Source organism: Poeciliopsis prolifica, unplaced genomic scaffold, assembly GCF_027474105.1.
Source record: "Poeciliopsis prolifica strain line A6 unplaced genomic scaffold, Auburn_PproV2 SCAFFOLD041, whole genome shotgun sequence".
Classification (NCBI taxonomy): Eukaryota; Metazoa; Chordata; class Actinopteri; order Cyprinodontiformes; family Poeciliidae; genus Poeciliopsis; species Poeciliopsis prolifica.
In genome coordinates, this window is record NW_026562416.1 from 1,516,054 (window position 1) to 1,540,000 (window position 23,947).

The 23,947-nt window shown below is 41.8% G+C and overlaps 1 protein-coding gene across 1 annotated transcript in view; it reads left to right on the forward strand.

Moving 5' to 3' along the window:
* The first annotated feature begins 22,496 nt into the window (after positions 1-22,496).
* Positions 22,497-23,947, forward strand: part of si:dkeyp-92c9.2 (uncharacterized protein LOC571482 homolog) — a 3,918-nt gene continuing 2,467 nt past the window's right edge. The window contains exons 1-2 of the mRNA XM_055055370.1: positions 22,497-22,843; positions 23,926-23,947. The exon at positions 23,926-23,947 is cut by the window's right edge and continues 2,467 nt beyond it. The gene's annotated coding sequence lies outside the window, so the exon portion shown is untranslated. The remainder of the gene's footprint in view (positions 22,844-23,925) is intronic.

The following is a 23,947-nucleotide window of genomic DNA, read 5'->3' on the forward strand; positions in this document are numbered from 1 at the left end:
AGTGTTAAGTCACCTACCTGTCACCTAGCAGACCATTACCTGTCAGATGACATTACATACAGGTAACTTTTCAGAGTGTTTTAGAAGTTTTAGGTAAATAATTATTGAATGTTGCCAGATTATTTCACTTCTAACATGGAAAAATTAGATCTAGAACTTTTTCTGAATTTTTAAGCAATAATTTAGTGAAAGAAGCTCCTACATCTGTTTGGAAACTTAATTGTTAGTTTTCTCTCATTTCACGTGAACTAAGACATTTGCACTGGAAACTAAACCAAAATGACTTGGTTAGATTTAGTGTTTTGCAGTATAATGGGTGTCTATTAATGCAGCAGGGCAATGCCACTAACTGGGCCGAGCTCAACACCAGAACCGGTTCTCCTGACTTTATTTAATCCAAACAGACAGAATTTAAGACGTGTCAGATAAACTCCTGTTTATGAAGGAGGTCGAGATGCTTTCTGCGCTTTTTAGCCGAACGAATCAGCAGAACTGTGACCCACATGCAACACGAGTCCTGATTGGACCAAGGTCAGGGCAGCATCTCTGAGTATTTAGTCTGTTGGCGGACCGTTCTTCATAACATCCACGACGGGTTCACAGTCGTCGTGTCTCTGCTTATCGGAGCATGCCAGACATTCCCGCTGCTGCGGGTGAATGGATGCGCGGACGTGTTTGTGTTTGTGCGTGCATGCTCCGACCTGCGCGCCGCCAACCTCAGCATGTGAATTCGCCTCCTCTGAATTCCTGACACTTGTAGCGACCACGAGCCAAAACAAGGGATGGTTTCCTGTTTTGTTCTTGGGCCACCCTTTGAAAGGAGAGACTCCCACCGTTTCCACCGTCCACCTGACACACACACACACACCTACGCACACACACACACACACCTACGCACACACACACGCACACACACTCAGCGCTGCGTTTCTGCAGGACGGAAAGTCCAGGAAGGAAGGCTGGAAAGCTTTCAGAGTCACCAGCGGAGAAGTAGTTTTCCATCTCAGACCATTTACCTTCACAGCTTTTGTTTCTCATCTTTCCCTGACAAAAGGTTGACAGCTACCTGCGGCCCATCCCAGCGTGATCAGATCCAGACTAGAACCGGATCAGTAACGGCTGACTGGCTGCAGCTACAGAGACGTCTTTAAAGACTTTAATCTCCTGTTGAAGGGAACGATTCTTCTTCTCGGTCCCCATCGAGTTTTTCACCAAATGTTTCACTTAAATGCATCTGCTCAGTTCTTCAGATCCAACTTTAAAGGAAACCTATTATGCAAAATTCTGCACATTTTTGTGCTTCCATTTGGGTTTCAACTGCTTCTAAAATCAGATCAAGCACAAAATAATAAAATCAAATCAAATACAAACACCCAGACAGTCTTTTAGCAGTAACTTAATGTTTCTTGGTTTCTGGAAAACTAGTCATTTCAAAAACCTCAAAGTTATAAGGTAATATTCAACTGGCACTCCGCTGTTACCTCCTGTTGGGTCCTTGGCAACCCAAGACTGAAGCCCAGTCCTCTTACCAAGCAACCAAAGATGAGCTCCAGAACATTTGGTCAGCTGGTTTTACTGCTGCACAATAGCTCCTGGAAAAGTGTTTTGTTGTTGACTTACTATCCAGAAACCAGGTGCATTTGTGCTGGTTGCACAGGAGGCTCTACTAACGCTTCTCAAAGATGTATGGTTGTGTATCTGTTTGCGACTATTTTCAAGTACGTGGCCAACAGCAGCTTATTGGACGGAAAGTGACAGAGATCCTAAAACATTTCAGAAAAGGCAGAACTGAGCTGATTGGAATCTCATTATCTCAGGCTGAATTTGTGCAAAAAACATAATCAACATGTTTTGTACAGACAGTAGACCGACCCTAACATGTTCTGGGAAACATAAGTCAAATTTAACAAAAGCCACAGATTTCCAATCGGTTTAGAGTCGGAGTTTTGGAAAATCCAGGAAGCCTGATGTTATGCTACGCTTGTTTGGGTTTGTTTCGATCTTCTGTTGATTTGAGGTGAGGAATTTATAGCTGGTCTTCCTCTTTTGTACTTTGTGCAAAGCACCAGTAGCACTGGCACTGAAACAGACCCACAGCATGATGCTGCCACTGCCTTGTTCCATTGCAGGTATAGCATGCTCAGTGGTCTGGTATGTAGTTTGGTTTGATTTGTTTTCAGTTTAATAAAGATCTTTCTTATTTTTAATAAAAATCCAAGTTTTGCGTTAAAGATTTCTTTTTCTATAAATCTGTTTTACCCAGTTTTAGCTTCACCTGGTTCACAATCTGTAAAAACCTCCTTTATCCGTGTGCCAATGGGAAATTAATTTTACAGCAAGTCACAACAAAAACAACAGTTAATAATTAACTCAAGATTGTGGCTCTAAACTCTCCTGCTTAAAAAACACAAAACTTGTTGATCAAGAACACAGAGGTGTTGGCACAACTAAAAAGGTGAGCAATAATAAACACACTGCCCCAAAAATATTAAATCTCTCAATAAGAGAAAACTCACCATTTTGCATCCAATTATTGATGAGTTAATGTGATAAATCATCACCAGATCAGCTTTGCTCTGTCATTTTCAGTCCAGCAGATGAATAATCTCTAATTTTCTAAAGGAATGCTGCATTCTGGGTAATAAAATGTTTCCTGATTTAAAAAGGATTTAAATTGTCTTGCATCTTTTCATGCATTTCTAATAATGTATAAAATAAATGTAAATGAAAAATCTGCAGAACTGTAACATTTTTAATCAGATTAATTGTCAGAATAATGAATAAATGACGAGAATAATGGTTATCTGCATGCATACTTCAAACAGGCTTTTACATCATGCAGCAGCAGGTCAACATGTTTTGGTGCTGAGTGATGGTGGAGGTGCTTCCTGTCCCAGTGCAGTCTGAGGATCTGATGCTGCCGTAAATAAACAGCGGGGGAGGCGTCTGCAGCACCGGCTCTTTTATTGGAAAGTTTGATTGTTCTCAGAGTCAAAACAACGCACGCTAAAGCCACTGCAGACTGGCATTGTAATAACAAACAATCCTTATTCTGTGCCATCTGAATGCCGAGGCGGCGGGAAGGAGCGGCAGCGCGGAGCTGCAATAACAGGAACCGCTCAGCGGCCCCTGCGGCGCTGCAGATAAGAGCCCCACTGAATGAGGGCCCCAGGCCTTCGCGCGCGCAGCCGCCGTGAATCAGGCTGGAAACATTCTGCGCTCAGGACAATGCAGAGCCTGGAATGTGACGCGTCCCGACCGACACCGGCGGCCCGACCAACGTCAAAACTGACGCTGACACCTTGAGGAGGAATATTTGTCTCCATAGTCAGCGGGAATTTGTCCTATTTTTGTCCCCAGATGGCTGTGAGGTCATGGAAAAGGTGAAGGCACCGATGGATTGCTGATGCTTCACAGACCCAACAGGGATGAGCCGTAACTACCGAGTCAAAGCACAGCGTCGGTCATTACAGCCAGAGACCAGAACCAGGCTGGAATCTGGCTTTCAGCCTTCAGAGACACATAAAGACAGTTACAAAGTCGGCCTTCTGTCACCTGCACAACATTTCCAGGATGAAGGGTCGTCTGTGCCAGTCAGATCACAATTAAAATACAAAATAAAATCAAGCAAATAAAGTCGTGGATTTTTCATGGTAGGAAAAAGACGTTCTGTATTTAAATTCCAAAACTTGTGAACGATTTTGCACTTTGCTGTATTAAATGAAAGCCATCAAGTTTCACATTTTTGGATGGCTTGATTGAACGAATTTATTCTCACACATAAAAACAGGATTTCAGTGACTTTCTGAATAAGTTCTTATTTTCTGAATGAGCTCTTAGCTGGAGCCCCAGACCCACCAAACTAAGATGCTGGTTCTGGTAACTGTCTATCAGAACCAGTATCAACCCAATCAGCAGTTTGGTTGATGATTGATTGCTACCACCTTCATGTCCATCCAGGTGCTGAACCTCCTCTGAACGGATCCGGACGGCCCGGGAAGAACTCAGCTCAGCTCTCATCAAACATGCTAACACCTTTAGTTTACTGCTTCATGCAGTCATTTCTCATGCAGCAAGATGTTCCCTTCCTCACCACCAGCCGGCACTATGACGAAGAGGTGATCACCCTCAATGTGCTTTATTTTGATTTTTATCTGGACTTGTTGATTAAAAGCCGTTTTCTCCATTTATTTGAGGGCATCAGGACCAAATGGAGACAATCCAGCGACCTCCTCCAGCCCTCGGACCTTATGTTGTCCATCTCAGATCTAGGACAGCCTTCAGTGAACGTCTTGGCTGCTGGATGCCCTGAAGGAAAATATTTGGAAAATCCTAACCCATATTTCAGAAACAAACAGGCAAATCAGTTTTTATCATCAGCGAGCAGAGAGGCCCGATCGGCAGACCTTCCTTCCTCCCATGTTTCCAGTTATGTAATTACGATAAAGATTTGCTCTACACTTTATGTCTTGTTTTGTGAACAACAAAAGCAGGAATGTAGACACCACAGTGAAATGGACTGGTTCCTCTGGAGGGTAAACTGGGAGAAACAAACGTGTGGTTTTGATCCGAGCTACGTCTCAAGGTTTCACAATCATCCCAAACTCAGATTAATCAGTTCAAACAGAGATACAGCCTCCAGAACACAAAACTCCTCATGATGGAGGCGGAACAAACCAGCGGCAGAGAAAAGGAGGATACAGCAGTTTATCTGGAAATTACAGGAATCTGACGGTAAACATTCATTAAAATAGAATCTCAGCTAAATCGGAGATTTGTGTGGATAAGAGATGAAGCAGAGGAGACATGGAACTGCAGGTCTGACTATAAATCACAGATAGATGCTGCTGCTAAGTGGGTTTGCAACATACGTGTTAAATGAGGGATAATTGCTCCTCTGATAGCAGCAGGGAAACAAGTTGAGACTAAACGAAGCTCAGTGATGGTTGGATTGTGCAAACCTGGCATGAGAATCGTTTCATGGTAAAAAACGGCTGTTTGATGTTCTCACCAAAGACAAAGCTTCTTCACCAATTCCTGCTTAATTCTGCTAAGCTGCTTATAAAGAAGCAGAAAACTTCTGGAGCAACGGATTGGACCAGATACATTATATGTATCTACATGTATAAACCGTCATCATCAGCATATCGGAGAACTGCAGTTTGTTTCTGTCTGACTCGGTTAAACGCTTTTTATTGAACTAAAATTATTACAGTTAACAAAAAATGACGAAATAAGTCTATCTTTCATTTACATTACTTGAAATGAGTAAAAATGAGTCAATGGGGTAAAACTACACTGCAACTATATTGTGCATTTATAAAACTAACTAAAAACATACTGAAATTATACAAATATTTTGCTTTATGAATCTATTTTTGCAGTTTTTCAAACTGATGTGAAATGAGTTTTTTTCTCCACACAGCGGTTTAGGCGGCTGTCGTTCCATTCTCCACCTGGCAGCAGAGAAGTTGATAAATCTGCAGAGTCAGCTGGTTGATACCTCATTAAAAATGGCATCTTCTGTTGACAATTCATCACCCAATCGATGAATCCTTTCAATTCTGCACCTAAAAATTAACCAAAGTATGAAAAAACTAAACTACTAATGAAACAAAAATTAAACAGACGCACTCTAAAACCTAATAAAATCAACTGAATTAGACAAAAAGTCAGAACAAAATAAAACTAAACTAAAATGAAAAACCCAAAACTACCACAGCCCTGATTTCAACACCCTGCAGGTCAAATTTAAGTGCTGATGATTATTGCGCAATAATGTCTGTTCTACCTGGATGGAGAAAGTTTTATTAACTGAATTAAATATTTAAATTTAGTCCAGCTGCCGGTAAAAGCAGACCTGAGCTCAACAGCGCAGCCTGAACACAGACTTCCTGGAAACACCAAGCAGCATGTGACCTTCAAAATGTCTTTCATGACTTTCTAATGACACATCTGTTGACTGCAGAGCAAAGCCTCAGGCGGGCTTTGACTAGACGCCTGCAGGCTTCAGCTGCTCTCTTTCCACTCAGCATGAGGAGCAGCTGAGTTCAGACCCAGCTGAGGAACAACAGCTTCACCTCAAATAATTTGGTTAAAACCCAGTATTATTTGTGGAATTTGGTTCCTGTGTGACATTTAAAAACAAACGTCTGTGTGATTGTTTGCTTGTGAGTCAAGCTGAGCTGGAACCTCCCCAGAGAGGATGAGGAAGTTCAGCAGGTTGTTACGGCGGGCGGACAGGTTCTGTGGCGCTTTGATCTGAGAGCTACCGTATTTCTGATTCAGACTGGCACGAAGAACAGAAAATAATGTTGCCATGGGCCAAATGGTTTTCACAACAAAACACTCCCTGTTCCTGCTGCTGCTGCTCCTGAGTCACCGAGGGCCGGGAGCCGGGGCCTTTTCTGCTCGACGTCTCACAGGAGACTCAGCCGTAAATCAGTCGCGTGAAATCAATAAAATACGACCTCAGGCTGCAGAAAACAGCAAAGGTACCTTCATATATGGAGCAGAGTCAAAGTCTAAATGTAGTAAGTAAAATGCGTCGTTAGCATCTGAAGCTAGCTGACAGTCATCCTGAAATGAAGGTGAAAGTCAGCAGAAAACGGCAGCATCTGATTTTCTGAAGGATCCGAAAACGGTTGCCATGGCAGCTTCAAACTGGGCCAGAGCTTCACTACTTCCGGTTCTTACAAACCCAAAGATTCAGGCTCCAAAGATCCATTTTCCATTTCAAAATGTCAAATATTTCCAAGACTTTCTGAAGGTTTGCTAACAAAACCGCTGTGAAAGAAAAGATGTGATCCACAAAGACGTTCAACTCAAATCAACACATTCACAAATGAAAGCTGAAAATTATTTAAAGAAAACAGAAAACTTTCAGGTTTAGAAAAACATCCGGATCATCCAAAAGGTTTTTACTGGAGCCTCGTAACTGCACCACAAATATGGAACGCCAGCAGTCCCAAAATACCTAGAGAAGCATTGATTAATGCCCGGTTTTAAAATGAGTTAACTGGAGTTTTTATTTTGTGTTCATTGTTGGACACAACACGGTTCGATCAAACCGTTTTACCAAGGACTTCTGTCGGCTGATGTGTCTCTCAGGTTTTGAAAATGGGCCGACAGTCGTCCGACAGCTCTAAGAGCGTGTAGTGTGTGTTGGGCATTACTCTAAGGAAATGAGGACGGGAGGGTCAGTGGAGAGCACCGGAGTTGAGCCTGTTTTCATTCAGTGTCATCAACAGAAAGAGAAAAAGGCCGTAAGAATCAATAAAGCCGTTAATTGAAATGAGGTTGATTGTTTTCATTTATCGTGCGATTAATTGATTTATCACGACAGGTCTCATTGTGGGTCCGGACCAAAACAAACCTATAAAATCAGTTCAGCAGAGGAATATAGCCAAATATAGTGTTGGTTTGAAATTTTTATGTAATTTTACATGCAGTTATTCACAACTGAAGCAACATTAAACTGCTGTGAACAAATGAAAAATATCAAAAATGATAAAAATCAAAAGCAACAAAGAAATGAGCAGCACTGCTAAAGTCTGCTAATCTAAAATAATATGGAACAATGTGGAGATTTGTGTGATTAAAATCTGATCTTTTAATCACATTAAAAGATCATAAAAAATGCTAAAATACATATAAAATTCCAATCAGATAATTTCAGAAGCTTTTTTTATCTGTGATACTTTGAGCAACAAAAAGCTGCTCAATCAGAACCATGAAGAAAAAAAATCAAATAGATTAGATTGTTACACCAAAAAGACAAAACATCAGTCAGTTTTATGCTGCAGTGATCTGAACAAAACAGTTCAGAGTTACGATTCGAAGGAACCAAACTGTCTGTTTTCTGCTCAGGTTTGAACAAGCTGTTTGGTTTGAGAAGACCGAGTCGATCTACTGCTGCCTCTGAGATAAGACACGACTTCCTGTGATTGTCCCTCCCTAAACTGTTCCAAAGTGGCTCAAACGGGTCGAGTTTACGGAGATGTTTGGGCCTGGAGAGCGTAAGGGAGGACACCTGAGCATTCCTGGTGCAGCGTTGTTTGTGTGTTTGGGGATCGGTCGTGTAGGGGTTCTGTCAGATAACGACCTGATCTCCAGAAAACCCGAGGATTTCCACACCTGACAGGCCGAGGCATCCGCCGTGCCATCTGATACGCTTCAGCCAAACGGCGTGAAATCTGCACAGCGTGAGAAGATCTGGGCTCAATCTCCAAGTGGGAAGAGTCACAAAACAAACAAACCTGAAAAATAACGGTTTGGGTCTGAACGTCAGCAGGTCGGAGGAAACATGAGAGTCTCGGTGTTTACCGGCGGAGGTGTGGCGAGAGCATGACGGAAACATGATGAAAAATCAAAAACGTCATCAAAATGTGGCGAAAAACGACAAAAACATGACAAAAATGTGATGGACCATGAAGAAAACATGACAATATGAAAAAAAGGATGAAAACATGAGAAACATTACGAAGATGAAAACATGAAACATGATGTCACAGATCGCCACCGCCATCCGCTGAAACTTTCTGCTCAACTCCGCAAGCGTTTCTCCCCCACAGACGTTCACAAGAGTTTGAGTTCAAGTCTGAAGTCAAATAAAATGAATCAACAGTTAGTGTGCAAAGGACAAATGAATTCAGATCATTTCTATCAGTTATGGCCACGTTAGCAGATAAATGAGTCTGCAGCTGCAGGCGGTAAACTAAAGCATCAGACATCAGAAGAGCAGCAGCCTGAACGGCGGCAGAGCGAGATGCTGCATCGAGAAGAAAAACTCCCACAAGCAGCTTTACGCCTGGCGAACGAACAGGTGATCTGCACCGATGCTGCTAATAACTTTACTAGCACAGTTTAAAGGGGCTAAATTATTCTTACAGCAGGTGTTGAGGCGGATGATCATCTCTCTTCGGTGGAATGAACAGCAGGCAGAGGAGAGGTTGGAAACACAAACATTAAAAATGTAACTTTTCTTAAACCGTGAGTCCGACTCCGTCTGCCTCCTCTGCTGCAGGAACCGAGTGTTTCAGGGGGAAACGACTCGTTAAGCTGATCAGCATCTTTACAAGTCACTGCGCTTCCTGATTTCCTGCAGAGACGCAGTGAAATAGGAAGCAGCAGCGAACGCCTTCCTCCCAGGCGAGCCGCCGCTTTCCTTCCCCGTTTCCCCAAAGTGAAAGTTTGTCCGAAGCCGACGGATGAACGCTGAGCCGCTGCAGGAATGTTGTTGTACAACAAACAGGGAGCAGCGATTACAGGCTTTCTTTCTCTGCTGGAGGGGAAATCTCCAGGGAGTTCCTCAGGGTTTTAGCGCTCTTTAGCTGAGTGTTTTCAGCCGAGCATCACAACAAACATTTCCTGGGAGGTCTGAGTTGTTCCAGTACAAAACCTCAAACTTTACTGGTGGAACCGCATCATGACGGGTTATGAGCAGAGACGTTTACTGGAGCTCAAAATAAAAACTACAACAAATTGTGATTCAACCAGCTGGTTCACCACTGGACCTGATTTTAGAATCAGATTGTAAAAAGTCAAAAGATTAACAATCAGAAAAATATCAATTGGTTTTAGGTTCATTAGCTTCTGATTTGATCGTTTAAAGACGTTTGAGTGCAAATGCAAGCCACACATTTCAGATTTTTATTTGTAAACAAATCTAAAGTTATGCATAATTGTCCGTCCAGTGCACAGTTCTGCTCGAATTAATGTGTCGATACTTTAGCAATGTTCTGATTCTGACCCGGCATGAACCCGGTTCTGTCCGGTACAAACAGGTTCTGAAACTCCCTCTGATTAGCAGCGGCCTGCAAACGGAGCCAGGAACATCCAGAACCGAGCCAAGCGGGCCGCTCCGCCGGTCCTGCCGCACTGTTTCCCCGTCGCCGTGGCAACCAGCGTGGAAGATGGAGCCGCGCGTTGCAGGAAGCGGCGCGAGGACAACAGGATGTGCCTGGCTCCGCCGCCGGGGTTCGAAGAATTCAAGGAAGTTCTTGTGCTTTGTGGAATGGGCTCAGGAATGCGCGGCGTCTGCTGCATGTTTTGTGTTACTAACGGGCCGAGCCGGGCCGGACCGCGAGTCGGAACCAACAGGTTTTGAAGGCGATGTTTGGACCAGGAGCTGCAGGGAACCGGTCACTCACCCCCAGATTATTCTGCGCCGGTCCGGACGGGTCGCCTGGGAAACGGAACCAGATTTCAGATCAGATGAGCATCAGGATGAATAAAATTATTCAAATGTAACGTTTTAAACTAAAAAAAAAAGCTTCAAAGAATCTTATCAACAATTTTCTCAAAAGTGCAGAAGGATTCGTCCAATCCATCAACATAAAAACTAACAGCTGTTCTTTCTGATTCCCTAGAAATGCACCGATCTGAAAATCTGGGCCAATATTAATATCCAATAATAATATTATTATTGCCAACTCGGCTGCACCCACTGCAGTTTTCTGGCCGATTACCGATCTATTCCCAACAATTAATATTTATTGCTACATGTTGGCCTGTCTTGATAACACATATTGTTGGATGACAAATTGTCCCAGAAGTTATTGCGATAAACGATAATATCGTATTGTTGACTTTTTCCAAGCAACATAGCGGTAATAATAATGCAAGAACACACTCTCAAATATCAAACTGAAAATTCTAATGAACTGGGAAACATTTTAAAAATACAAAAGAAATAAAATCAGAAACACTTAAATGTAAAAACGAGAAAAATATAAATTCTGCATAACAGAATTTACTGTGAGAAAATGTTTAATTAATCCAAACTTGTTGACGGAGTTAAGAATAAAATAAAGATATCCCAAATCTTTGAATGGATCTGTAATATAGATCTGTAATGCTCAACCTTCAAAAAGATAAATATTTTCATATTTTCTATCTGTTTTTAAAGTTATTCCAGTAGTTCTGATGGTGAGAATGATAAAGACGCGTCGGTTCTGTCGGGTCGTTGCTTCCTGACTGTAATCTGTTCTTTAACCAGTGAACCTTTAACAAATCTGAGGCTTTGACCTCTGACCCCTCCCTGCAGCCTGACACGCTGAACACGCGCTGTAGAGCTCTGGACGTTTCTGCCGTGATGAGGCGGCTCCCCGACACGTGGAGAGAGCCGCAGGTCAGAGGTCAGCGGGGGTCGCAGGTTGGCACCACAAACAGGAAGTCCCTGCAACCTGGAGGTCGGGGGCTTCACTTTCAGGCCCATTGGCGCCTCGAACACCTGGAGGACGGGTCCATGTGGACGTCCGTCCCCCGTCTCTCTTCACAGAAAGACGCGATGGAGGGAAACGCGCTGCGACGCTAATGAGGGACAAACGGCTGAGCTGATGAAAGCTGCAGGATCAGGCAGCGCCTCTGCAACCTGATGATGGCTCTTAAACGCCGGGGTTAACAAGTTTGACCTTCAGCCCCCCAGTAGGTCTGAAGGTCGAAGATAGACACACAAACCCGCAGGAAACACATGAATGAAGCTGAATGCAGCCGGTTCACCATCCAGGTGAGTTTCACTGAATCTGCAGGAAACACAAACCTGAATCTGCTGCACGTTTTAAAGCCGGTTTAAAGTTAACATCATACTGTGATGACAAAGGTAAGGTCAAAAAACGAAGAGGAGTTTTGACAGAAATAGTCAAATTTTGAAATTATTTGAGATAAATTTCGTTCAAAATTTTTTTCCAAAAGTTTGACATTTTTGACTTTAGATTATTTCCAAGATTCTTAAAAACTTCAGAGATTAATTTCAGAAATTTGAGTTTTTATTTTTTTTTAGCCAAAATTCTTTTTTTTTCTAGAAAATTTCAGAATTTAATCTCAAAATTTTTCGTTTTTTTGGCAGATATTTACTTCTTTGTTTTTTTCTGTCATCTTTATGTGACGCTCCGTCACATAAAGATGATTATCAAATTCTGTGAATATGTAGTATGTTTAGCTCTGAGCTAACTGTTTAGCTCTGAGCTAACTGTTTAGCTCCGAGCTAACTGTTCAGCTCCGAGCTAACTGTTTAGCTCTGAGCTAACTGTTTAGCTCCGAGCTAACTGTTCAGCTCCGAGCTAACTGTTTAGCTCTGAGCTAACTGTTTAGCTCTGAGCTGTTTAGCTGAAGGCAGCTGGTTGCACTAGATGTATTTTTTTAAACAGGTATCAGATGAAAATTAGCTAAATTTAGAAACACACGATGCAACGCTAATGAATTATTTTTACATAATATTTTTGGAGAAATTGCAAAGCATAGTGAATGATAGGAAGTAAATAAACAATCATGTTCCACTTTCATATTTACTGAACTCAAAGCATTAAACATGTTACCAATCAGCAGACATGATAATTACCTGAGATGTCGTGCAGAGTGATAAACGTTTGATTTATGATGACAGGAGGAACATTACCTGGTGCTTCTCCAGGTTACCTGGTTGATCAGGTGCATCAGGCTGCTGGGAGCCAGGATACTTTCTTTATTCACTAGAGTATTTTATTAAAAATAACAATAAGAATTCAAAAAAAGAAAAGGTTTTCCTGTTTTTCAGATGGCCTGATCTTTTGGCTGAATGACAAGTGTTTCTCAATAGAGGCCCACCTTCATAAGCATGCTCAGACTAACTGAGCGTGCTCAGTAGCTGCAGGGCTGCAGAGTGGTCCTGGGTCGACCCAGCTGATGCAGCACTGCAGCTGCTGCAGCTTTAATGAGCTGGGAAACAGGCTGGATCAAGTCTGAACCAGCAGTCTGTGATTCAGCACCAGACCAAGAATAAAGAGGTCCAAACAGGCTGCCAGGAACAACGCCACCCTGAGCCTCTGCTGCCCTCTACTGGGAGGATGGTGTACAACAGGAGCTCAAACTGCAGAAAGCTCTATGTTCACTTTGTATTCTCCACTACTACTACAAGAAAATGTAATCTCTTTTGTAATACTCTGCATTTCAAACCTTTTTTCCCTTTTCTTAGAAGATATTATACATTTATGCAAATACTTGATTCATAATATCAAGTATTTGCATGTAGATTCAAGTGGGATATTAAAATCTGAATAAAGTAACATGTAGTTAGTCATGTACTTCAATATGCTGAATGAAGCTGGATGATATGACAAGATTTTTTTTCATACCGGATTTTGATTTTAATCAATTCCTCCCATCCTCAAATTCTATAAAAAATAATGACAGAAAATACTTTCCAAAAGTGCCTTTATTTGAGTCATCTCTTCTGTGAATGGTATAAAGGAGCATTTTGGCCAGGTTACAAGAATTTTTAATTACAAAAATGCAGTCATCATAACAACAGAATAAAGATGCAACGTAATAACAATGTCTTTAAATTAAAAGAAGTAATTTTCTCCATAAAAGCTACACCTGGTCTGGTGTTCTGATTGGCTGCAGTTCCTTCCTGAAGGAGCCCATTGGCTGACACGACGCTGCCATCACCCAACCGTTCTCCCTCTCCATTTCACTTCCATGAACATGGACACTTCTCCTGATCTTTGACCTGTCATTGTGTCTCTGCTCTGGTTTTTCTCAGCTCCAGTCGGTCGTGACTGATGGCTGCTGGTTCTGAGCCCAGTTCTGGTTCTGCTGGGGGTTTCTTTCTGGTAGAGGGGAGTTCTTCCTCTCCACTGTCGCTACATGCATGCTTAGTATGAGGGACTTCTGCAAAGTCAACGACTCAACACAAGCGTTTTGTTTTCGCCCCCTGCTGGTCAGGAGGAGTGAATGCCATAAGTAGTGATTCCAAATAAAATCTGTTGGGTTTTATTTGGTACAAACATTATAAACTACCTTATAATCAACTGAACCAAATGAATTGATAACTTGGATCAATAGTAAGCTAACTAAATTGAAATGACTTTTCGTAAAATGCCTTGACAACAACACTGTTGTGAATGTTTTTGGTTATCTACTTTTGGGGTTTTGAACTTTCTTGTATTGGTTGTTGGGGGTTTTGTTTTTTTTAGTTTATTGGTGGGGCCCATTTTTTAGTTTGAAAGTTCAATTTTATATATTGCCAATTCACAACAAATGTCATCTCAAAGCACTTTAAAATAATTTCCTTTCATTCACATGTACTCCAATTGCCAGGTCAGTTGATTATTAAAGTAGTTTACAAAGTTAGAGCATCTAAACTGCATTTGCCAAGTCCTTGGCAGCCATCTTTCTTCCACATCACCACTGACTTTAAGCCAGTAACTTCAAATTGTAGATATCAGATGATAATTACACCTGAACCTGAACAGGTCACCAGACCAACTGCTTCAAACACTAAAAACCCAAAGACAGAAGGATTTACAACAGCAGAATCCTTCTCAGCTCATTGACTCTCAGCAGAGAATCAAACCAAACCAGCACCAATAAACAGCGTTAGCATCAGCAGCTTAGCAAAACCCGCAGCAGCTCCTACCATGAGATGTCTTCTGGACCCGCCATCGGAACAGTTCTTTACAGATTAACAAACCTTTGACAGGTTGGGCGGATCCGCCAGGCACCTTGTAGCGATTCCTCAGCTTGACGGAAGCGATCCTCAGCTTCAGTGAAGGGAATCCATAATCGATCAACTGCCAACAATCCTCAGCTTGATTGAAGTAAATCCATAATCGATCATCTGCTCACTCCAAATACCACATCTCAGGTGTTTCAGGGACGCCAGCAACCAAACAAGCCGCCGCTGAGAGGCCATGGTGGGTCTGTCCTTGTGTACTGCTCTGTTAACACACACACACACACACACACACACTCCCTCCCCACCCCCCCACACACACACACCCACGCCCCCCCACACACACACACACACACACACACACACACAAATGGCGCCACCAACGTCTAAAGTTCTAAAAACATATATTAAGATAATAAAAAATGTTCATCAAGACAAAGACAAAAAAAGTTGAAAAAGTAACTTCCCGAATGGCGATTTCCAACATGGCGTCACTGCGGCCCGCCGCTCGGGTCAAGTACAAGGCGCTAAACTCGACCTCGATGAACAACGACACGATTTCCATCGATCCACAATAGTTTCAGGCAGACGCTGGGCGTCCACTCGGATTCTTGGGAGATCAGAAAATATCATTTTAAAAGGTCCAGGACCCAAATGTCATGAATAGCAGCCGGTAGTGTCGCGTCTCCGCGCGGCCAGGACCTAGCACCATTTTTTAAAAGCTTACGCGGAAGCTGCGTCTATTGCTACCCAACATGGCGCATGCGCGTCAAGCTCATGACTAATAAAAATGGCGCCGTTCGCCACTGTTGCCTGTTTTGACATTTTCCAGTCTAAACACGGTAAAACCCGCACAACTGCAAAAAAAACTAAAAACAGTCCGGATCTAAACCTCTAATAAAACTCACGTTAATAAAACTATATGTTTCATTCATAATCTATCCCTAATATATTTTTAGAAACAGCAACATTTAAAACTTACTTTATATAATGTAGGACTGCAGATTTTTTTTTTAAGTTTTCAAAATGTAAATTTTTCTAAGAACAATTTCTTAGACAATTGTTCTGTATTAGTTATCTGAACTAATACAGTTTTAGAAAAGCTTAGAGAAACAGTATAGATAGATAGCTAGACAGACAGACAGACAGACAGACAGACAGACAGACAGACAGACAGACAGACAGATAGATAGATAGATAGATAGATAGATAGATAGAGATAGATAGATAGATAGATAGATAGATAGATAGATAGATAGATAGATAGATAGATAGATAGATAGATAGATAGATAGATAGATAGATAGATAGATAGATAGATAGATAGATAGATAGATAGACTTCATTTAATCATATGTATAATTTAATACCTTTTATTTGATTAACACATTTCATTTATTTGGATGTTTCTGTTTTATTATGAACATCTGTCAGCAGAACTGATTCAGGATTTTCCCCTCTAATAACTTGACGCATCCAGCAGAGGGCAGCATCACCTCATTCCTGCTTCATACTATAGGAGAAATCCAGAGTCTCCTTGAGTCAGACTGTGATCCAGATAATATTTGTCAGCCAAAACAAAATGAGGAGAAAATTAGATTCTCGTGCAAGTTTGTGACGCGTTAAATAACCGGAGGATCCAGAGAGGAGCTGTGAACCTTGGCGTAATCCCCGTGCGGCCGTCTCCCCTCTGTGTGGTCTGCAGGTCTCTGGGAGGGATTACTGCGTCTGGGCGAGTCCAAGCAACAGATGTGTGATCAGGTGAGCCGGTCTGGGTCCGGCAGTAAACGCAGCCCAGATTATGGACCCTGGCCGACCGTCTGCGTCCTCGTTCTGAAGCCCCGTTCCGCTTTGTCTGCCTGACGACTTCTCCCTGTCCTCTTTACTTATTCCACCCTCCTGCAGACAAAAACACAAATTACAGCAGCAGTCTGGGCCTGTCATGATAACACGCTTTGTTGGACGCTAAATTGTCCCAGAAATTATTGCAATAAAAGACAATATTGTTGTTTTAAGGCCATTTTCGAGTAATATAATGGTGATGGCATAATAACACAAGAATACATTCTTAGAGAAGAATAAGCTTTAAATTCTAATAAATATTTAACACTCAAACATTTTAAATATCCAAAATAAATAAAACAACAAAGAAAATAAATTATGAAGTCTCTGTAAACAAAGTTATCCTTCAAAGCAGCAGAATGCAGAAGTTACTATAAAGGGAAAAACAATAAATCATGTAAATGGAATTACTGAGCTTGTTGTAATTTATTATCCAATTTACTGATTTGTTGCAGTAAATACACTTTTTTATGAAACGCAGAATAAAGATTGATAAATCTGCAGGGTCTAAGGGAAAGTTATACTTTGAAATTAGTAGATGATGCAGACTTTTTTCTGTCATGGAAAAAGTCTTTAACGGTCAAAGTTGGTGCATCACAGCAACAAAGTCCTGGTTTAAAATGCAAACTGGTGCCTCTCTGGATTCTCTATTTCTACAAACAAGTTCTCTTTTTGCCCAAAAATCCAAAAATGTGCACGTTTGGACATTAATGTTTCCATAGTGACTCCAACCTGTGCAGTCAAGATTCTCACCAACTCATCTGCTTGGATAAAATATTTATTGTTGGATTACACAACACGTTATTCCCAGCAGAGTAAGAAATGATTTCATATAGCAGTTATTAAATCAAACAGCTGGTTCTGGTATGGCTCTTTCCCCAGGGTGCGTCTCTGTCATGGGGTGGTACAACGGTCAAACCAAAAATATGAGCTGCCTGTCAGTTGCACAAAAGTAGATGAATTTTTCTTTTTTTTTAAATAACCTGCAATTACCTTTAATCATCTGAAGCTTCAGATTTAGTTTATTCCTGTTCTGTTTGTGAAAACATGCAAAAATTAAGACAACCTTAAATTGAAGCAAGAACAGAAAGACAGGAACCTGGACAACATCTTAGCAGCAATTCAAAATACATTACACAATGAAAACTTAAGGAGCCCACTGCTGTGGCATAATAAAGGAAAGTGGTGGAAAATTGGACATAAGGCCACAATTAATTATCTAATTGTTCTTAATTAAAGGAAGATGTAATGAGGTAAAGCTAAAGAAACTTTAGAGGAACTCAGTGTTTCTGCAGGTTGGATGGATTTCTCTAATCTTGACGCAACGTTGGTCCTTTAACCCTGGAAATGTTCTTCAGGTGATAGAGGACTGACTTTGTAACTGTCTTTATGTGGCTCTGCATGTTCAGACCCAGATTTCGGACCTGATCCCTGGTTCCTCCCTGTAACAGCTGAAGCTATGTGCTGACTCCAAAGATAACCTGCTAACAAGTTTTTGTTTAACTGAACAGAAACCTTCACACGTTGATTCAGTGGCCAACTGACAAAGGTGTGATGGGTGGCCGCCATCTTTGTTCATCCACTTTCTTGGTGTCCAAACAAACTGGACCAGGGGTGACCAGAACCTGGAGGGTTGGACCAGAACCTGGAGGGTTGGACCAGAACCTGGAGGGTTGGACCAGAACCTGGAGGGTTGGACCAGAACCTGGAGGGTTGAACCTGAACCTGGAGGGTTGGACCAGAACCTGGAGGGTTGGACCAGAACCTGGAGGGTTGGACCAGAACCTGGAGGGCTGGACCAGAACCTGGAGGGTTGGACCAGAACCTGGAGGGTTGGACCAGAACCTGGAGGGCTGGACCAGAAGCTGGAGGGTTGGACCAGAACCTGGAGGGCTGGACCAGAACCTGGAGGGCTGGACCAGAACCTGGAGGGTTGGACCTGAACCTGGAGGGTTGGACCAGAACCTGGAGGGTTGGACCAGAAGCTGGAGGGTTGGACCAGAACCTGGGGCTGGACCAGAAGCTGGAGGGTTGGACCAGAACCTGGAGGGTTGGACCAGAACCTGGAGGGCTGGACCAGAACCTGGAGGGTTGGACCAGAACCTGGAGGGTTGGACCAGAACCTGGAGGGCTGGACCAGAACCTGGAGGGCTGGACCAGAACCTGGAGGGTTGGACCAGAACCTGGAGGGTTGAACCTGAACCTGGAGGGTTGGACCAGAACCTGAAGGGTTTGACTAGAACAGCTTTTTCTTATGAAGTGCAGATTTTAAGGAAGGACTGCTGCAGAAGAGACAGAAAATAATTTAAAGTTTCACTTTGGTGCTGATCAGTTAGAAAGAAAAGATCAAGCTGAGCCTGATCAAAGACATTGTTTCATTGATCATTTCTGGAGGATGACGGGGAAATCACAGCTAAATCACAAAAGTAGGTCAGATGAAATGAAAATGTCCTGAGTCTGACCCAGAGAGAAACGAGTAAACAAGTTGTTTGTTTTTTTAAATCTCCCTCTGATGTTCTGCTGAAGGGGAACGTTTCAGGATAACAAATGAGATTCATCCACCTTTAATCTCTGGATTTAGAAAGTGAAATGTCATAACCGGGATTAAGACAACGCCACAGGTCGGTGCTCATGTTTTAGAGTGATGCTGAGCACGTGCAAGCATGTGTGTGTGTGTGTGTGTGTGTGTGTGTGTGTGTGTGTGTGTGTGTGTGTGTGTGTGTGTAGGGAATGAATAATAGTGGGTCAGCAGTGGTCAACAACAGCTCTTTTCATAGCTGTCAGCGTATCCGGGTCAGCTGTGCAGGAGATTCTCAAAGTCCTGCAGCTGTTGGAGAAAATGAGGACGGAGTGTGTGTGTGTGTGTGTGTGTGTGTGTGTGTGTGTGTTGTGTGTGTGTGTGTGTGTGTGTGTGTGTGTGTGTGTGGTGTGTGTGTGTGTGTGTGTGTGTGTGTGTGTGAGAAAGGGCCGGTCCCCGTAAAGAAATCTAGCTCCACATAACTGCACACTGTAAGTTATTTAAAAGGTTTAGTGACGTTTCAAGCATTGGGTCTTGTCACAAGTTTTCTGTCACTTTGTGTTACTGTTTGTGAACTGACAGCGCCCCCCATTGCTTCTGATTGGTATTCCGCCTAAAACGACTTCCCAAATATGGGTGGGTATCATTTCTTCCTCGTCTTCAAAAAGGGGAAATTGATAAGAACATAAAAATTTAGTGTTAAAAAATAAAAAAGATAAAATTCCTCCATCAAAAGGCAAAACAGACACACAGGACAAACAACCAAGCAACAAACACACATACACCATCTGCTCCTACACTTGTATTATTAGTACTTTATTCTGGTAATATTATGACTTTATTCTCATGTTATTATGACTTTTATAATATGAGTTTATTCTGGTGCTATTATAATGTTTTCTCATATTTCTATGATTTTACTGTACTAATATAATGAGCTTATTCTGGCAGGATTACGACATTTTGCTTGTATTATAACAAATTTGTTGTGGTAATATTTGTGACTTACTGTCATACAAGTTTATCCTCATATTATTATGACTTTTGATATTTTGAGGTTACTTGGGTAATATTAAATTTCTTCTGGTGCTATTATAATGTTTTCTCATATTTTTATGACTTGACTGTAGTAATATTAGAGTATATATTATACATTTTGCTTGTATTATCATATGTCTGCTCTCCTGGTATTATGACCTTATTCTTGTAATAAAATGTCATTTTAGTTGTGCTACAGTACACTGCTGCACTCTGTCTCTGAACTCATATAAACATGTGAGTTTCTGCCGGGTCGGCCACTTGTGCTTCACAGTGAGTTTAAAACCCATCAGTAGTTTTCTGCTCTTTAATCCAGGCGCTACGAACCAGTTAACTACTAACCTCTGGCCCTGCTCCAGCAGGCTTACACCTCACACCTTTAAACGGATCCCTGCGCTCTAATTATAAGGATGTTGTCTATTTCTGGACTGAAGAGAAATGAAAAAAGAATAAAGTTAATCTAAGGAGCAGATCAGGGATTAGAGGCCAGGTTGGACCAGAATTGGCAGCCGACAGGGATTTCCTTACATCATGGCAGAATTATCCTCTGTTCACGTAAACATTTTGTTTACAGGTGTCTAAAAATGATCAGTAATTTTGAATTTAACTGAGTTTTCACATTATTTTCCGCCTGCTGCTCTGTGTCTGCACTGTTCTCTTATCTCCTCGGCACATCATGGCTCCCGGGAGCTTCCCATTTCCGGACGTTTCATCTCTCTGGGAATTTCTGGAAGGAAGTTTATCTAACATTCCAGATTCTTACTGATGTGAAAACATCTGAGGCTGCTTTCAGCGTCAAAACTTTTCATTTCTTTTCTGCTCACCTCGACCACTGTAGCCCTTTGTTTGTGTTGTAGATCTGCTGCTGTGCACAGAATGATCCCTCCACCACCGTGTCCTGCACTGTGTCCGACTCCCATCATGCTGCTGTGCTTTATGGCCAAACCCCTCATCTGCTCAAAAAATATCCCAGAAATATAATTATTTCATCATTACTGTTTTTATTAAATTGTTTAATTCATTTTACCTTTTTTAATTTTTATTTTTCATATATTAAATGGTTTTGGAGATAATCTCCATGAATTTATTTAATGCTTTAATCTGTTATTTTATTTAGTTTGTTCATTTTAAATTGTGATATACGATATCTTTTTACTTTATTTCTGAATTGTATTATCTTTTATTTTCATTTTTTTTTAATTATATAGGATATAACCTATTTTTTCAATATTTATGCTATAAATATTTTTAATTATTTTTAAAAAAATATTTTTTATTGTATTTTCTAAACTATTTTTTAATATTTTAAATTATCGAGCAAATAACTATTAATAACTTTTAAAACATTTTTTTTTATACATTATCTTTACATTTTTATTGCATGTTCTTTTATATAAAGTTTTTTAATTATTATTTTTAAATCTTTAAAATTATCTTGTGATTAATCTTCCTCACTAGAAACTGATGGACTGATGATGGTTAGGGTTAGGTGACCTTTGAACTACCAGCTCTGCTGCTTTTGCACAGGAATTTCTTTGCAGTAAACAACTGGAAGTTCTGGGGTCAATAATGAGTATCTGTTTGAGGAGAAACCGATCAGTTGATTGATAAATTTATTGTCTCTCCTACCTTGTCTGATCCTCTTATCCCTGACAGGCGGGCGGCTGCGTGACCCACAACGCGGACGGACTTGGTTACATAACCGGAGCTGACCTGAGAGCAGGTGAGAGGGGCTTAGTCCAGCTGACCTGCAGGAAACTTCGTCATCATTTAATCATACTTTCATCCATCTGCTTTGTGTTTTACATTTCAGACACAACATTTAGATTATTAGTCAGATCTAAACTCTGTCGGTACTTTCTGAGGTCATTTATCTAATATTTAATATTTCTGTGGGTCTAAGTCTGTCTGCATGGCAGCATGTTCTCTGGGTACTCCAGCTTCCTCCAAACATCTGTTAGGTTAACCGCTGGACTCAGACTGCCGGCTCCTTTACACAACGAAGTATTAAAGACATGGTACACAGAAAATCTAGACATTTTCTAAATGTCAAAACAGGAACATTTCTAAGTCTGATAATCTCATACATTTTGTAGAAGAAAACTTGTAAATTTCTCCAATTCTCTCCCACAGAGTTCCTGAGTTTTCTACAGAGCTGAGAAATTATCCTTCAGTTTGACTAAAAAAATTATTTCTAATCATTTGAACAAGAAAAAGTACAAAACTATTTTGTATTTAAATGTTAAATAGAATAAAAGAAAATATAAAAATTTATATATGTTTGGAGCTTTTTAAAATTATATTTAAAAAGTACAACATAATTTTTTGCATTAACTAAAATGCATATTTAAATGTTTTTCTCCACTGTCCCTCAAACAGTACATGACGAAAGAACCTTGCGATGTTTTTATTCCATTATTATTCCCTATTCCAACCTTGTGTGTGTGTGTGTGTGTGCGTGTGCGTGTGCGTGTGTGTGTGTGTGTGTGTGTGTGTGTGTGTGTGTGTGTGTGTGTGTGTGTGTGTGTGTGTGTGTGTGTTGAAGCTCCTCCCGCTCTGCGCGCTCAGACCTCGGACTGAAGCGGCTCTCAGCTCCGCTCATTCAGCCTCTGGAGCTCCAGCAGCGCGGACCGCTGCTGCTGCTGCTGCTGCTGCTGGACAGAGCCGAGCCGGACCGGAACCGGAGGGAGTTCTGGGGGGACTTTTCTGTGGCTCACAGAGAAGATGGAATGCTTTGAAAGGACTCGGTGAAAGTTTGCAGTTCGGTTTGTGATCATGCACCGGAGCCGGCTGCAGCCGCCAGCCGCTTCCGGCTGCCTGTGACGGGCGGCGGGGGATGACAGCAGCGCCGCAGCCGCTGAACAGTCTCAGCGCAAAAGCCGCAGCTTTCCAGTGATTGCGCACACTGTGCGCCCTCCTGTCACCGCCTGGAGCGCACAATCATTTTCTCTCTATTGCTGCTCGGACTGCGGCAGGAACTGGACCGGAACCTTCAACCTCCACAGACACAGGTGAGCTGAGAGTTTCTGTTTCTCTGGACCAAACAAAACCGCTTCAGTCGGAGTAGAATCTGATCTGTGCAGATTTTCCCACATGACTGTCCAGTAGACTCGGTCACAACATTTGTTCCACTTTGTCTTCAAACCCACCAAACCCTTTGAGCGACCTGTTCCCCTCCTGGCCTGTGGGGGCGCTGCACCAAGAGCCACTGGAGAAAAGACACAAAAACCTCTAAAGGAGACACTGAGTGCAAGTTCCTGCTTCACCAAATAGAAACAAAATTGGAAGCGTCAGGTTTTAGCGGTTTGGAGGATTTCAACAAGACGTTTCTCCAGCTAGCGCTAGGCTAGCACATTTGTTTTGGTTGTAATTACCCAGAATTCTCAAACATTCTCTTGATTTGTTCAGTTTTCCTCCATTAAATCCAGTTTTCCAACAACTTCATCTTTGAGTTTCCACTTAATTTGTGTTTCTTGATGCTTTGTGAATAAGGCTGAATTCCCACCAGCCCTGTTCAGTTCTCTTTAGTCCAACTCCAGTCCGATTGCCTGGAAAGTCCTGTCCGTTTCAGGAGGAGTGGATTCGTAAACGAACCCTCCCCCCCAAAAAAAGAATTCTGCACCACCTACCAACCGCAGTCTGAATGCAGTTTAAGTGCAGTTTGAATGCCAAGCTGACCAGAGACGCTCCAAAAGCAGAAAGTGGCCTACAGTGCTGGGAATTCTGGGTAAATACAAGCAAAACAAACTCACTGGCTTAGCGGGAGAAATGACTCATGGTCTTTAATCAAAGACAAAACAGAAATCTTCCAACCATAAAGTTTTACGCCTCCAATTTTGTTTCCATTTGGTGAAGAAGGAAGTTGCGCTCAGTGTATTCAGTGGTTCTCGGTGCAGTGCCCCCTCAGGCCAGGAGGGGAACAAGTTGCTCAAATGGTTTGGTTGGTTTGACAAGGAGAACCGCAACAGCTGAAAATAGAACAATTGTTGCAGTTTTCCCAAATCGAACTGAGTCTAAGGAACTATTTAGTGTGAAAATGTCCTAAACCAGAATAAAAAACGGACTGTGATTTCTTCTTCTCTGCCTCCATCAGCTCTCGCCTTCTTCTCTTTGTG